At 42.5% G+C, this 13,889-nt stretch overlaps 1 protein-coding gene across 5 annotated transcripts in view; it reads right to left on the bottom strand.

The window, feature by feature from the left end:
• Window positions 1–13,889, bottom strand: part of LOC139405569 (semaphorin-4B-like) — an 87,291-nt gene that overhangs the window by 54,741 nt on the left and 18,661 nt on the right. The window lies entirely within an intron of this gene.

Below are 13,889 nucleotides of genomic sequence, written 5' to 3'. Positions count from 1 at the left end.
CTGAGTCCAACTGGTCTAGGCTGCCGCAACTGCTTGCTGGTCTCAAAATGATTTTTCTCGCAGTCTCAACTCCTCTTCAAGGTATTCCGACTCAAATAAATGATCAGAATGTCATGCCCTGGCCATAGAGAGGCTTTTATTCTATATTTTGGTAAGGCCAGGGTGTGACTAGGGTGGGCATTCTATGTTCATTTTCTATGTTTTGTATTTCTTTGTTGTTTGGCTGGGTGTGGTTCTCAATCAGAGGCAGCTGTCTATCGTTGTCTCTGATTGAGAACCATACTTAGGTAGCTTTTTCCCACTGGGTTTTTGTGGGTAGTTGTTTTCTGTTTTTGTGTCTGCACCAGACAGAACTGTTTCGGGTTTCAGTCATTCTCTTTGTTGTTTTGTTATTCAGTGTTCAGTTCAAATAAAAAGATGAACACGTACCACGCTGCACCTTGGTCCTCACCTTCTTCCACCAACAGCCGTTACACAGAAGCAGCCGTTGTAGCTAATCCCGGATTGACAGTGCATGGTAACATAGCTTCCATAAACCTGTAAACTACTACAGCCCCCATTTTGAAAAGCCTGCCTTCGAGGGTTGGAACAAGGAAGTAGGGCTCCCGTCAGGCTGTAGTCTTTACAAAGCCAGGGAATATTTGTCAAACTAGATATTCTACAATGTCCTGGCAGAAACAAACATCTTTAATGTCCAATGGCTCTAATGAAAAAGGGCAATCATATCTACTCACTTCTAGCTTGATCGTGCAATCAGCAAAACACAAAGGCCACAATAATTGCTACAAAACATAACCCAATTAAAATCAAATTGTATTTGTCACATGCGCTGAATACAACAGGTGTAGACCTTACAGTGAAATGCTTACTTACAAGCCCTAACCAACGATGCAGTTTTAAGAAAATACCTAAAAAAATATACAATTTTAAAAGTAAGAGATAAGAAAAACAAATAATTAAAGAGCAGCAGTAAATAACAATAGCAGTGCTATTTTCAATGGGTACTGGTACAGAGTCAATGTGTCAATGTGCGGGGGGCACCGGTGTGGAGGTAATTGTGATAATTATGTACATGCAGGTAGGGTTGATAAAGTGGCTATGTATAGATAATAGCAGAGAGTAGCAGCGTGGGGGGGGTGGGGGGGGGGGGTGCAAATAGTCTGGGTAGTCATTTGATTACCACCTTGCAGTAGCAGAGAGGACTAGGGTGGCTGGAGTCTTTGATGATTTTTAGGGCCTTCCTCTGACACCTCCTGGTATAGGACGGCAGGGTAGCTTAGTGGTTAGCGCGGTGGACTTGTAACCGAAAGTTTGAAGGTTCAAAACCCTGAGCTGACAAGGTACAAATCTGTCATTCTGCTCCTGAACAGGCAGTTAACCCACTGTTCCTAGGCTGTCATTGAAAATAAGAATTTGTTCTTAACTGACTTGCCTAGTTAAATAAAGGTTAAAAAATAGATAGATTAGATTTAAAAAAGGGGTCCTGAATGGCAGGAAGCTTGGCCCCGGTGATGTACTGGGCCATGCGCACTACCCTCTGTAGTGCTTTGCGGTTGGAGGCCGAGCAGTTGCCATACCAGGCAGTGATGCAACCATGCTCTCAATCTGTAAAATCTCTTGAGGATCTGAGGACCCATGCCAAATTTCTTCAGTAGGTTTTGTCGTGCCCTCTTCCTGACTGTCTTGGTGTGCTTGGACCATGTTAGCTTGTTGTTAATGTGGAGGCCAAGGAACTTGAAGCTCTCGACCTGCTCCACTACAGCCCGTCGATGAGAATGGGGGTGTGCTCGGTCCTCTTTTTCCTGTAGTCCACAATCATCTCCTTTGCCTTGATCACTTTGAGAAAGAGGTCCTTACATAACATGGTCAGGTCTGTGACCTCCCTATAGTCTGTCTCATCATTGTCGGTGATCAGGCCTACCATTGTTGTGTCATCAGCAAACTTCATGATGGTGTTGGAGTTGGCCGTACAAGCAACTGGCCGTGCAGTCATGAGGGAACAGGGAGTACAGGATTGAGCACGCACCCCTGAGGCGCCACCATGTTGAGGATCACAATAGCGTATGTGTTGTTACCTACCCTTACCACCTGCGGGAGGCCCGTCAGGAAGTCTACGATCCAGTTGCCGAGGGAGCTGTTTAGTCCCAGGCTCCTTAGCTTCGTGATAGGTTTTGAGGGCACTATGATGTTGAACACTGAGCTGTAGTCAATGAATAGCATTCTCACATACAGTGCCTTGCGAAAGTATTCGGCCCCCTTGTACTTTGCGACCTTTTGCCACATTTCATGCTTCAAACATAAAGATATAAAACTGTATTTTTTTGTGAAGAATCAACAACAAGTGGGACACAATCATGAAGTGGAACGACATTTATTGGATATTTAAAACTTTTTTAACAAATCAAAAACTGAAAAATTGGGCGTGCAAAATTATACAGCCCCCTTAAGTTAATACTTTGTAGCGCCACCTTTTGCTGCGATTACAGCTGTAAGTTGCTTGGGATATGTCTCTATCAGTTTTGCACATCGAGAGACTGAAATTTTTTCCCATTCCTCCTTGCAAAACAGCTCGAGCTCAGTGAGGTTGGATGGAGAGCATTTGTGAACAGCAGTTTTCAGTTCTTTCCACAGATTCTCGATTGGATTCAGGTCTGGACTTTGACTTGGCCATTCTAACACCTGGATATGTTTATTTTTGAACCATTCCATTGTAGATTTTGCTTTATGTTTTGGATCATTGTCTTGTTGGAAGACAAATCTCCGTCCCAGTCTCAGGTCTTTTGCAGACTCCATCAGGTTTTCTTCCAGAATGTTCCTGTATTTGGCTCCATCCATCTTCCCATCAATTTTAACCATCTTCCCTGTCCCTGCTGAAGAAAAGCAGGCCCAAACCATGATGCTGCCACCACCATGTTTGACAGTGGTGATGGTGTGTTCAGGGTGATGAGCTGTGTTGCTTTTACGCCAAACATAACGTTTTGCATTGTTGCCAAAAGGTTCAATTTTGGTTTCATCTGACCAGAGCACCTTCTTCCACATGTTTGGTGTGTCTCCCAGGTGGCTTGTGGCAAACTTTAAACAACACTTTTTATGGATATCTTTAAGAAATGGCTTTCTTCTTGCCACTCTTCCATAAAGGCCAGATTTGTGCAGCATACAACTGATTGTTGTCCTATGGACAGAGTCTCCCACCTCAGCTGTAGATCTCTGCAGTTCATCCAGAGTGATCATGGGCCTCTTGGCTGCATCTCTGATCAGTCTTCTCCTTGTATGAGCTGAAAGTTTAGAGGGACGGCCAGGTCTTGGTAGATTTGCAGTGGTCTGATACTCCTTCCATTTCAATATTATCGCTTGCACAGTGCTCCTTGGGATGTTTAAATTTGTTTACATTTTTGTATCCAAATCCGGCTTTAAACTTCTTCACAACAGTATCTCGGACCTGCCTGGTGTGTTCCTTGTTCTTCATGATGCTCTCTGCGCTTTTAACGGACCTCTGAGACTATCACAGTGCAGGTGCATTTATACGGCGACTTGATTACACACAGGTGGATTGTATTTATCATCATTAGTCATGTAGGTCCTCACTGAACTTCTGGAGAGAGTTTGCTGCACTGAAAGTAAAGGGGCTGAATAATTTTGCACACCCAATTTTTCAGTTTTTGATTTGTTAAAAAAGTTTGAAATATCCGATAAATGTCGTTCCACTTCATGATTGTGTCCCACTTGTTGTTGATTCTTCACAAAAAAATACAGTTTTATATCTTTATGTTTGAAGCCTGAAATGTGGCAAAAGGTCGCAAAGTTCAAGGGGGCCGAATACTTTCGCAAGGCACTGTAGGTGTTCATTTTGTCCAGGTGGGAAAGGGCAGTGTGGAGTGCAAGAGAGATTGCATCATCTGTGGATCTGCAAATTGTAGCCGTGACCAGCCTTCCAAAGTATTTCATGGCCACAGACGTGAGTGCTACGGGTCGGTAGTCATTTAGGCAGGTTACTTTAGTGTTTTTGAGCACAGGAACTATGGTGGTCTGCTTGAAACATGTTGGTATTACAGACTCAGACAGGGCGAGGTTGAAAATGTCAGTGAAGACGTCAGTTGGTCAGCACATTACGAGTACACGTCCTCGTAATCCGTCTGGCCCAGCGGCCTTGTGAATGTTGACCTGTTTAAAGGTCTTACTCACATCGGTTGCGGAGAGCGTGATCACACAGTCATCCGGAACAGTTGATGCTCTCATGCACGTTTCAGTGTTAATTGCCTCAACGCGAGCATAGAAGTTATTTAGCTCGTTTGGTAGGCTTGTGTCACAGGGCAGCTCTTGGCTGTCTATAATAGTTTTCAATTCCTGAGACATCCAACGAGCGTCGGAGCCAGTGTAGTACGATTCAATCTTAGTCCTGTATTGAAGCTTTGCCTGTTTGATGGTTCGTCGGAGGGCATAGCGGGATTTGTTATAAGCTTCCGGGTTAGAGTCCCGCTGCTCAAAAGTGGCAGCTCTACCCTTTAGCTCATTGCAAATGTTACCTGTAATCCATGGCTTCTGGTTGGGGTATGTACATACATTTTTAGATCAGACAGCAAGCTCAATCAACCAATGAGTGTGCTCTGGGCGTTCGTAAACTCAGAGCATTGTCAGATTGGCCATTTGTAAATTCAGAGCATCTCGCATCTCGCTCAGAGCGCACCCTGGTGCTCTGGCCGAAAAGTACGGTTGATCTGAGCTTTCTGACCTAACAACAGCAGTCAAGCACCCAAGCTAACAGGCTAGCTTTGGAAAAAAATCCCCTTTTTTCATGGTATCCAATTGGTAGTTACAGTCTTGTCCCATTGCTGCAACTCCCATATGGACTTGGAAGCAGTGAAGGTCAAGATCCGTGCATCCTCCGAAACACAACCCAGCCAAGCCGCACTGCCGGCTTAACCTTGAAGCCAGCCGCACCAATGTGTCAGAGGAAACACCATACACCTGGTGACCGTGTCAGCATGCATTGCACCTGGCCTGCCACAGGAGTCACTGGAGTGCAATGGGACAAGGACACCCCTGCAGGCCAAGCCCTCCCCTAACCTGGACGACACTGGGGCAATTGTACACCGCCCCATGGGTCTCCCGGTCATGGCCAGCTGGAACAGAGCCTGGACTTGAACCAGGATCTCTAGTGGCACAGCTAGTACTGCGAGGCAGTTCCTTAGACCACTGTGTTGCTCGGGAGACCCAATGTTGGCTAGCTTGCTAGCTATTCCAGACACAAATGAGAGAACAGCTCACTCTGACCCTTTTACTCACCCCACTCATTATGTCAGCCAATCATGGCAAGCGGGAAGGTTGCTGTCTTCTTCCATGGCTAAACCAACTAGGCTCGAAATTTAACAATTTTATTCGTATACAGATGGTATACAAGTTTGTTATTAATAAAGCACATGAAAGTTCACATGTTCCAGAAGGCATTTCTGCCAAAAAAACACATTTTGATTCAAAAAAAAAAGTTTACGTTCAAATGACACTCCTGTGAAATACTGATGAGCGACACACACCTAGTTTCCTGAAACTAGTTACATATCATCACATTGTCCTCTGGATACTTCTCGCATTCCGCTGCAGCACATCATCATGGCTGTTGAGATGTTCCTGTAGTTCCTGTAGTTCCTGTAGTAAATGGGAACCGTGCAGCCAGCTAGTCTGTGTGAAGGTGACCGAGGGGCCTGGAAAGGCCACGTCTCTCTGCCCATTTCAAAGTCCGCTCCCCAGGCCCAGATTAGAGTAATTAATGGCTTATTCATTCCTGAGCAAACCATCCAGCAGTAATTATGACCATATGCTATTTCAAAGACCTTTAATTGGCCAATTAAAATCTTATTAGACACCAGATCAGAGATGGGAGAATTTTTTTTACTTCAGGTTTTGGGAGTGTAAAATTCTTCAAGCCAAATTACCACAGGGACTCCTGAACCATGGTCAGTAGCCATTCATTTAATCACAAACAGGGTTTTTAATGGATAAAAAAGCGTTGTGGCAATGGGCGCAGTCGGCCCATTGGCGTGGTTGGATCTTAGAGAACATTTTAGAGGACCCCATCTTGGCGGTGTAGAGAAAAGTTTTAGTATTTAAACCAATTTCCTGCAACTCTATACATTTTGCCATGGCTAATGCTGCATTATTTAGCTCAAACATAATAACAAAATCAATATAGCAAAATCAATTGTTTTGGGAATTTTCAATTCTCTCGGACTGTCAAGCTTTAATTTTGGTGATTGTTAGTTCTTAAAGATTATATTATTTAAAAAGAATCTAGGTCCTTTTCCACATACTTTATAAGTCATTTAAGTTTACACTGAAAGCGTTTTTTCCATCCCGAAAATGTATAAAACAATATTTATTAAAATGTTTGACACTGTTTGGACTTTGGAAAAAACACTTAGGCGGCCCGCCCAAGGATTTCAATGGCAGAAACATCCCTGACAACTGCTGACTGGATGAAATCGTTCCTATGTGAGGAGGACATCAGATGCTCTCTGTGAGCTCAGCTCATTGATATATTAATGTAATATATGGCTGTGAAAGTGGATGAGAATATTTCATCACCTCTGTCTTTGAAACCTACGCAGCAAACTGCCTAAATCAACCAGCTCTCAGAAGTGGAAATATTTGAAATGGTATTCCGTTTCATTCCATTTCCCCTCTGTGCTAAATTTCCGTAACAGATGTGGAGGCAGCAGAAGCACCTACTATATCTGATGAAATGTAAAGTGTGTCTGTCTGTCTGTCTGTCTGTCTGTCTGTCTGTCTGTCTGTCTGTCTGTCTGTCTGTCTGTCTGTCTAGCTAGCTCTGCTGCCACTATCAGAACTGTAGAGGATGAAGGAGAGCAGCTACACATAGGATATAAAGGTGCTACACATAGGATATTTTAGAAAATGTCCATGTACCATCTAAATTGCTGTGAAATATCTTTTCAAAAATAAAACATATTGTTTTTATAGCTGTTTGAAGCTGGTGGACCAGAAATGTAAGTAACATTCGATTTTGGTCCACCAGCTTCAAACAGTTGAAAAATCTATATTTTGTGTTATTGAAAATATATTTCACAGCAATTTAAATGGTACAATGATTCCCTACACTATTCAGTGCTTGTTTTTTCACATAAACTGAAATTGAGCAAACAGTGTAGAATTTTAGCAACCAGGAAATGACAGAGCCATTTCCACTAGATATCACAGCCACAAAGTCCAAACTGCTTTCCCAGATGCAGCTCTGGTGGGAAAAATCAACAGGTAAATATCACAGCCAATCACAACACTGTCAGGTAAGTCATACCGTGAAACACTATCATTCCACTGTTAGTGGAAGGAGAACTACAACTCATCTACCCGAAAGAGGAGAGCAGTATGGCAGACTGTTTCCCCCTGTAAATGTGAAAGTATCCAATGTGCTGCCTGCAAAAGAAATCATCATCATGACATTCACAAAGCCAATGTCTAGGCCTACACCTTCTGTGAGTTATGACCATCATATCATGCACCCCCCCCCCCCCTTTTACACCGCTGCTACTCTCTGTTGTTATCATCTATGCATAGTCACTTTAATAACCCTACCTACATGTACATATTACCTCAACTAAACATTTCACTGTAAGGTCTACACCCGTTGTATTAGGCGCATGTGACTAATACAATTTGATTTGATCATATCAGTAGCTCTTAGGAGTCATTTTTGGTCAGTTTTGACCAGAGAAATAACCTAGTTAATATTCAACATCCTGTAAAAATACTATATTCTCTTTCCATTGAGAGGTGTGCTTTAGGTGGTTTTGTCCTGTGAGCTGTGCTGGCCTAACTGAGTGAGAGAGGGCTGGCGCCTCCCTTCCTCTTACAGCCAGGGCTTTTTTTCCTGGCACTGGGGCCAAATCTCCCTGTCAAAACACATCAGGCAGGGTCTAAACCAGGTGGATTAAAACCTCTCGTGTGTTGTCATGAAGAAAGTTTCATAACACAGTGAATGCAGAGGGATTGAGAAACATTTTGAATAGTCAGAGGGACCATTTCTTCGTATTCTCCACAACTCTTGAAGAACTCTGCTGTAAGCTGATCTTCTTTGGGAGGTACCTTGTTGATTCAGTTGAAGTGGCCTGATTATTTTCTACAGTTTGTGTTGCTCTTGTCACACCCTGTATTGTGCATAGGAACACCTTTACTTCCCCTTCACTATAGCACATGATATTTATTGGACCACTGGCTATTTAATATGAAGCCACTATATTCCCATGGTGTAAGCAACAGTACAGTGAGCTTTCCAGAAGGTAATTCTGAGACCTTATAGTGGGCATCCACAAAAGATGAATCCATGCAGGAACTTCAAGAACAAATGAGATTCCTCATTGAACTATCCAACACTTGAGGTATTACATGCTCTATACACAGATCCCATTATTTGAATGCATGGCAGAGTTGTTATTGTTGTCTTAGCGGTGTATGGTTAGTAGCATCCCCTGAGATAGCTGAAATAAAAGGCTTAACATAACCTAAATTTCTGGGTAAATACAGTATGTCATGCTGACATTTGCTTTGGTACACAATGCAAGAAGAATATGACTATACTGTTGACAACTTTCTAACGCAGGGGGGGGGGGGGGGGGGGGGGGCGTGTAATGGTCCAGAGAAGTTTTTCAGATGCAGATACAGAAGACTGTGTGGTGAGCTACAAAACCAACCTTGACTGCCATCTCAGTTATTTGAATAGATTGAGTATTCAACACATACATTAGTGTGTAGCCTATAGCCTACTCTAAATGCATGCATTGTTATCATGTTCGCTTATCTCCAACACTATCAAAGCCGGTACTGATTGGGCTCCAGCTGGTGCATGTTTAACTGATTCTTGCCAAAGATATGCAAAATCACCAATTATAATCTTTGTCTTGTATGTGCTGTTATGATGATAGTATTCAACTGAATCAAAGCCTGCAGGTTCTATTCCCCTTCTAAACATCCTCATCAACAGCTGTTAGAGAAGTCATAACACTTCCATCTGTTGAGCCTCCTGGCTCCCAACACTCACAGAGCTGCTCAACATGCAGTCGGATCAATTGTCATCCCACATGTGTTTGGCAAGCACCAACCTGGTCTCAGAGCATTTCATATTATTCTGTATGTACATCTGAGAAACTCCATTTAGTATGACATGTTACGTTTTGTATGGTATTTATTCATTTGTGGATGTCCATCATCCATTTCTCATGATATGTTACGAATTAGAATTTATAGGATATGTTACGAATTACAATTTGTTGTTGCTAACGTTAGTTAGGTGGCTAGGTAGTTAACGCTAATATTAGCTAGCTGGCTAATGTTAGCTAGGCTAGGGGTTAGGGGTTAGGTTTAAGGATGGGGTTAAGGTTAGGAGTTATGTTAAATTGTTAAGGTTAGGTTTAGGGGAAGGGTTAGATAAAAGGGTTAAGGTTAGGGGAAGGATTAGCCAACATGCTAAGTAGTTGCAAACTAGTTAAAAATGTGTAAGTAGTTGAACATTTGCTAATTAGCTAAAATTGTCTGTGATGAGATTCCAACATGCAACCTTTGGGTTGCTAGACGTTTGCGTTATATGCCCACCCATCCTCTCTGACCCACCATCCGCCTTTCGTTTTTGCCTTAAGTAACCTTCTGTTTTATGTAACCATACCAAACGTAACGTATCATACTAATTTGAGTGTCCTAGATTTACATGTATTGTTACGTCTAGTTTATGAGACCAGGCTGCAAGCACTGCTGGGACAGTCAGGAAATACAGTACTGTACTAGGGGTATATCCTCAACCCAGGCCAGTCCTCTACTATCTCACTCTAGTATTGATTTGTCCTTGGTGCAGAGGTTTGTGTGCTGAATGGGGACAGTACCGGGCTAGCTAATTATGTGGACATCCGGTAATGAGACTCACATATGCAGCCCTGACAGTGGGATTATGGAGCAGTCTTTTCCATTACACATAAAGACAGGGGGCGTGTGCCTGCAGAATGACTCACGGGAAGGCTGCTGTCTTCATTACAGCCTTAAGGAGACCCTCATATAATTACAGTCACACCAGCCTGGCAGGACCACACCTCCTAGACCACTTGACCTTGAATGTTACATATTGGAGGATATGCAAGAAAAATACCTGAAATATAAATAGGAAAAAAACATACTGTATGTTGACTAATCAAAGGATTTTCATTAGGAAAACTTTGCAGAAAAGTATCCATTCAACTATACCATCCACTCTGAAATGTCTTACTGTAGAAATGTTCTCAAGGCGTGCTTTGTTTATGAGGGGTCACATCGTCAGAGACGCAGGTGAAGAGCTGTGAAACTCCTGGCTGCTTAAAGTAGGTCAGAGCAGGTCTGTCCAAACGCTTGCTGCTCCGCCTCTAAGTTGTTTTGAATTATCTCCACGTGTCCTTCGTTGTACATTTACTGCCGGAGCAATATTGACCCTGATACGCTAAGCACTGATAAGCCTGTTACAATCTGCATGATTTCAAATCTCACTGTAGGTTCTGTTTTGCTTCAGGTCTGACTGCATGTGGTAGATTGGTTTTTAATGGCAAGGGCCTATTATTGTTAGTTCAAAGTACACTGTGGATGCTTGCCTTATAAATGACTAACACATCAGGTTTTACTAATGCATAACCTAAGTACTTTAATTAACATTATGTTCAATTGTTACATTTTTCATTGAATGGTCACAAAAAGTGTATAGTTATTGATCACCAGATCGAACCTGCATAGTTAACATGAAGACATGTCAACGACTCTTTAACAAAATTCCTGAGACTAGGAGAAAGATAACATACAGAAAAACATAGGCTATTTCAGAATGTGATTGAATACGGGTGCACGACCAGTGCTCTATTTGGTTGCGAACATTCCAGTAGCTTAGAGGCTTAGACAGATGCTCAGAGCACTGGCCAGATCAGGGCGGTGTGCTCAGTCCATCCATCCGTCACTGTGTAGGGCCGATAAAGGGCTCAGAGTCACTGCTCCTACACACACCCATCACTGACACACAGTCCCCAAGGCTGTATCTAGACTTGACAGTTAATGTAGTTTTTGTATTCTGATCATGGAGTTCTGGAATTCCAAACACATCATGCGTCTACACTTACAGTTGAATGTGTCCACCATGTTCACACTATGTCCGGATTCTCTTTTCCTGAGCTATATTAAAATGCCAGTATGCATTTTGCAAATGGTGGAATAGGCGAAATATGATAATAATAACAACAACTGTAGCTAACTAGCCAGCTAACCTCTGTAGCTAGCCAGAAAGCTAGCAAGCAAAGCTAAAGGGATTGCAAAATTAAATTGTTTTTCTAAATATTAGCTAGCTTTATGAGGCAAATCAAAAACTTTCCTCACGCTGGGAACGTATTTCCTCCAACGTTATAATGAAAAGGTGCCTGGAGTGCTGGAGTGCTGATGACATCACCCACTGTATGGGCTCTCGTGGCCTGATTGCGTCCAGACTGAGGAGAAATCCACACACAATGTGCTCCGGTTCGTCATCTGACCAAAGCACCGGTTCTGATTCAAGTGCCAATGCCGTTTAGCAAACTTCAGGCATTTACATTTGTTGGATGACACGAAAATAGAGCTCTTTGGCCACGCACACCAGTGGTGGGTTTGGTGTTGAAATGAGAATGCATGAGCAGAAAATAACCCCTTATCTTCTGTAAAATATGGTGGTGGATCTTTGATGTTATGGGGCTGTTTTGCTTCCACTGGTCCTGGGGCCCTTGTTAAGGTCAATGGCATCATGAATTTGACCCATTACTAGGACATTTTAACCAAAAACCTGTTTGCCTCTGCCAGTACGCTGAAACTTGGCCGCAAGTGGATCATCCAGCAGGACAATAACCCCAAGCAAACATCAAAATCCACAAATAGATGATTGTTTGGCCACAAAATCAACGTTTTGCAATGTCCGGACTAGTAACCCATTAAAATCTGTGGTTTGAATTGAAGAGGGCAGTCCATAAGTGCAGACGAAGGATATTAAGGATCTGGAAGGATTCTGTACGGAGAAATGGTCTAATATCCCTCCTAATGTGTTTGTGAACTCAGAAAAAAATTCTGAAAAAGGATCCGTGTCATTATCGTTGCAAGGTGAGGTATTGAACGCTATTGAAAATAGGGGTGTCAATCATTTTGACCTCAACCTTTTTGAGAGAAAAAAATATTACATGTTGAACAAAATATCTTTCTCTGAGAAATTACATTAGTGTCAAATAATAGAATTTCCCAATTTTTTGGATCATCCAATATAGCTCAGTATTTGAATTATTTATTTCATACAGTAATATTTTATCATCTTTATCAAGTGTCAATCATTTCAGGACCCCACTGTATGTGGGTGTATTGTTATCTGCATCTATAGGCTACTTGTGGTCAACTCATAGCAAACCCTGCACACGTTTACACATAGCTTACTGTGTTAAGAGCAGAGGAAGAAACTCACTACAACTCAATATGCACTACACACAATATGACCTAGAGGATAACATTGATTATTTAGCCTACATGTCTGAGAGGTGTAAGAAGAGATTATGCATACAAAGTAGTCATATAACTGCCCACAGTAGAGTACCAGAAAACAGAGAAAGAAAGATACAAGCAATAAATACATACATTCAAAACTGATGGCCACAACAGTCAACTGGGGGGTGACATTAACGTGTTCCTTCTTTGATGTTCGTAATATCGGCACACTATTTGACTGTTATCATGATGCTCATCCCAGATGCTTGGTCACCCTCTTCCATGCACCAGTTTGTGTGCAAGCTGCTCTTATTTGCCGTGTGAAGATTGTAAAGTGATATTTCATTGCAGGTTGTGTACTGGAGTAAACCTTCATCTGAGCATCCGTGTTTTCATTTTCATAATGCAGAAATGATAATTACAATGCTAATACCAAATATCAGGTCTCCCAGCTCAAACTGAATGCAGAAGTTGCCGTAATATGCAGACTGCTCTGCTCTGCCTTTGTAGTCAGGCTGTGCTCTGTATGATAAGACACTTCTCTATAGGCTGCAGATAGGAGAAAATGCTCTCTAAACATTCTGAGGTTGAATTCTAAACCCTGAACACAGTGCAAAGATTGCAAGACTGATATTATTTTGCCAATCAGGTTCACAAAATCCGGTTTACAGGGATATGCAAATGAGGTGCTACTAATCCTGGGGCAACAGCAGCAGACACTCTGACTGATGCCTGTAGTTCCTCCAGTTCCTCTGCTTCTTACTCAGCCGTGAAATGTGTGGGGATGATACCAAGTACCAGCCCAAGCCCCCTGGTTGTCTTTATCTAGCAGACAGAGCTTTTTGTTTTTAGCGTAGTCTGTGTGTGGGCTATTGGCCCTCCACATGCAGTGACCTCATAGTGGAGTGATCAATAGCATGCTACTCATTCCTAAAGAGCATTGGTATGCCAGTCATCCTAGACATATCATCAATCCTTTACACCACAGATATATAGGGTACAATCCACCCAGCAACCTAGACAACTGGCTTTGACCCCAGGGGGGTGCTGGTTGCCAATCAGGAGAAGACTTGGTCTTGTCACTCAATGTGTCAACCTGATAGCCATAGAACGCTAAAGCGCAACACAGCTCCTAGTTCTTGTTTAATAGTAAAACCTATCATTTTAGGTCTAATTGAAGATAATCTCACATTGGAGGGATTGTTCTATCAAGCCTTTCTCCTCTTTTTTTGTTCATATTTCTAAGTAAAGTTCTGCAGGGTCCCTATGATCCCTGTGCTGTATGGTTATGAGGCTGACTGACTGACTGACTGCTCTACTTAACCAGACAAGCATAATAACACGATTAGCAGCCTATCAGATGACACAGTATAGTGAAGCTGGTT

Source organism: Oncorhynchus clarkii, chromosome 1 (genome assembly GCF_045791955.1).
Source record: "Oncorhynchus clarkii lewisi isolate Uvic-CL-2024 chromosome 1, UVic_Ocla_1.0, whole genome shotgun sequence".
NCBI lineage: Eukaryota > Metazoa > Chordata > Actinopteri > Salmoniformes > Salmonidae > Oncorhynchus > Oncorhynchus clarkii.
Note: the sequence above shows the minus strand (reverse complement) of the source record. Positions and strands in the feature narration are given on the sequence as shown.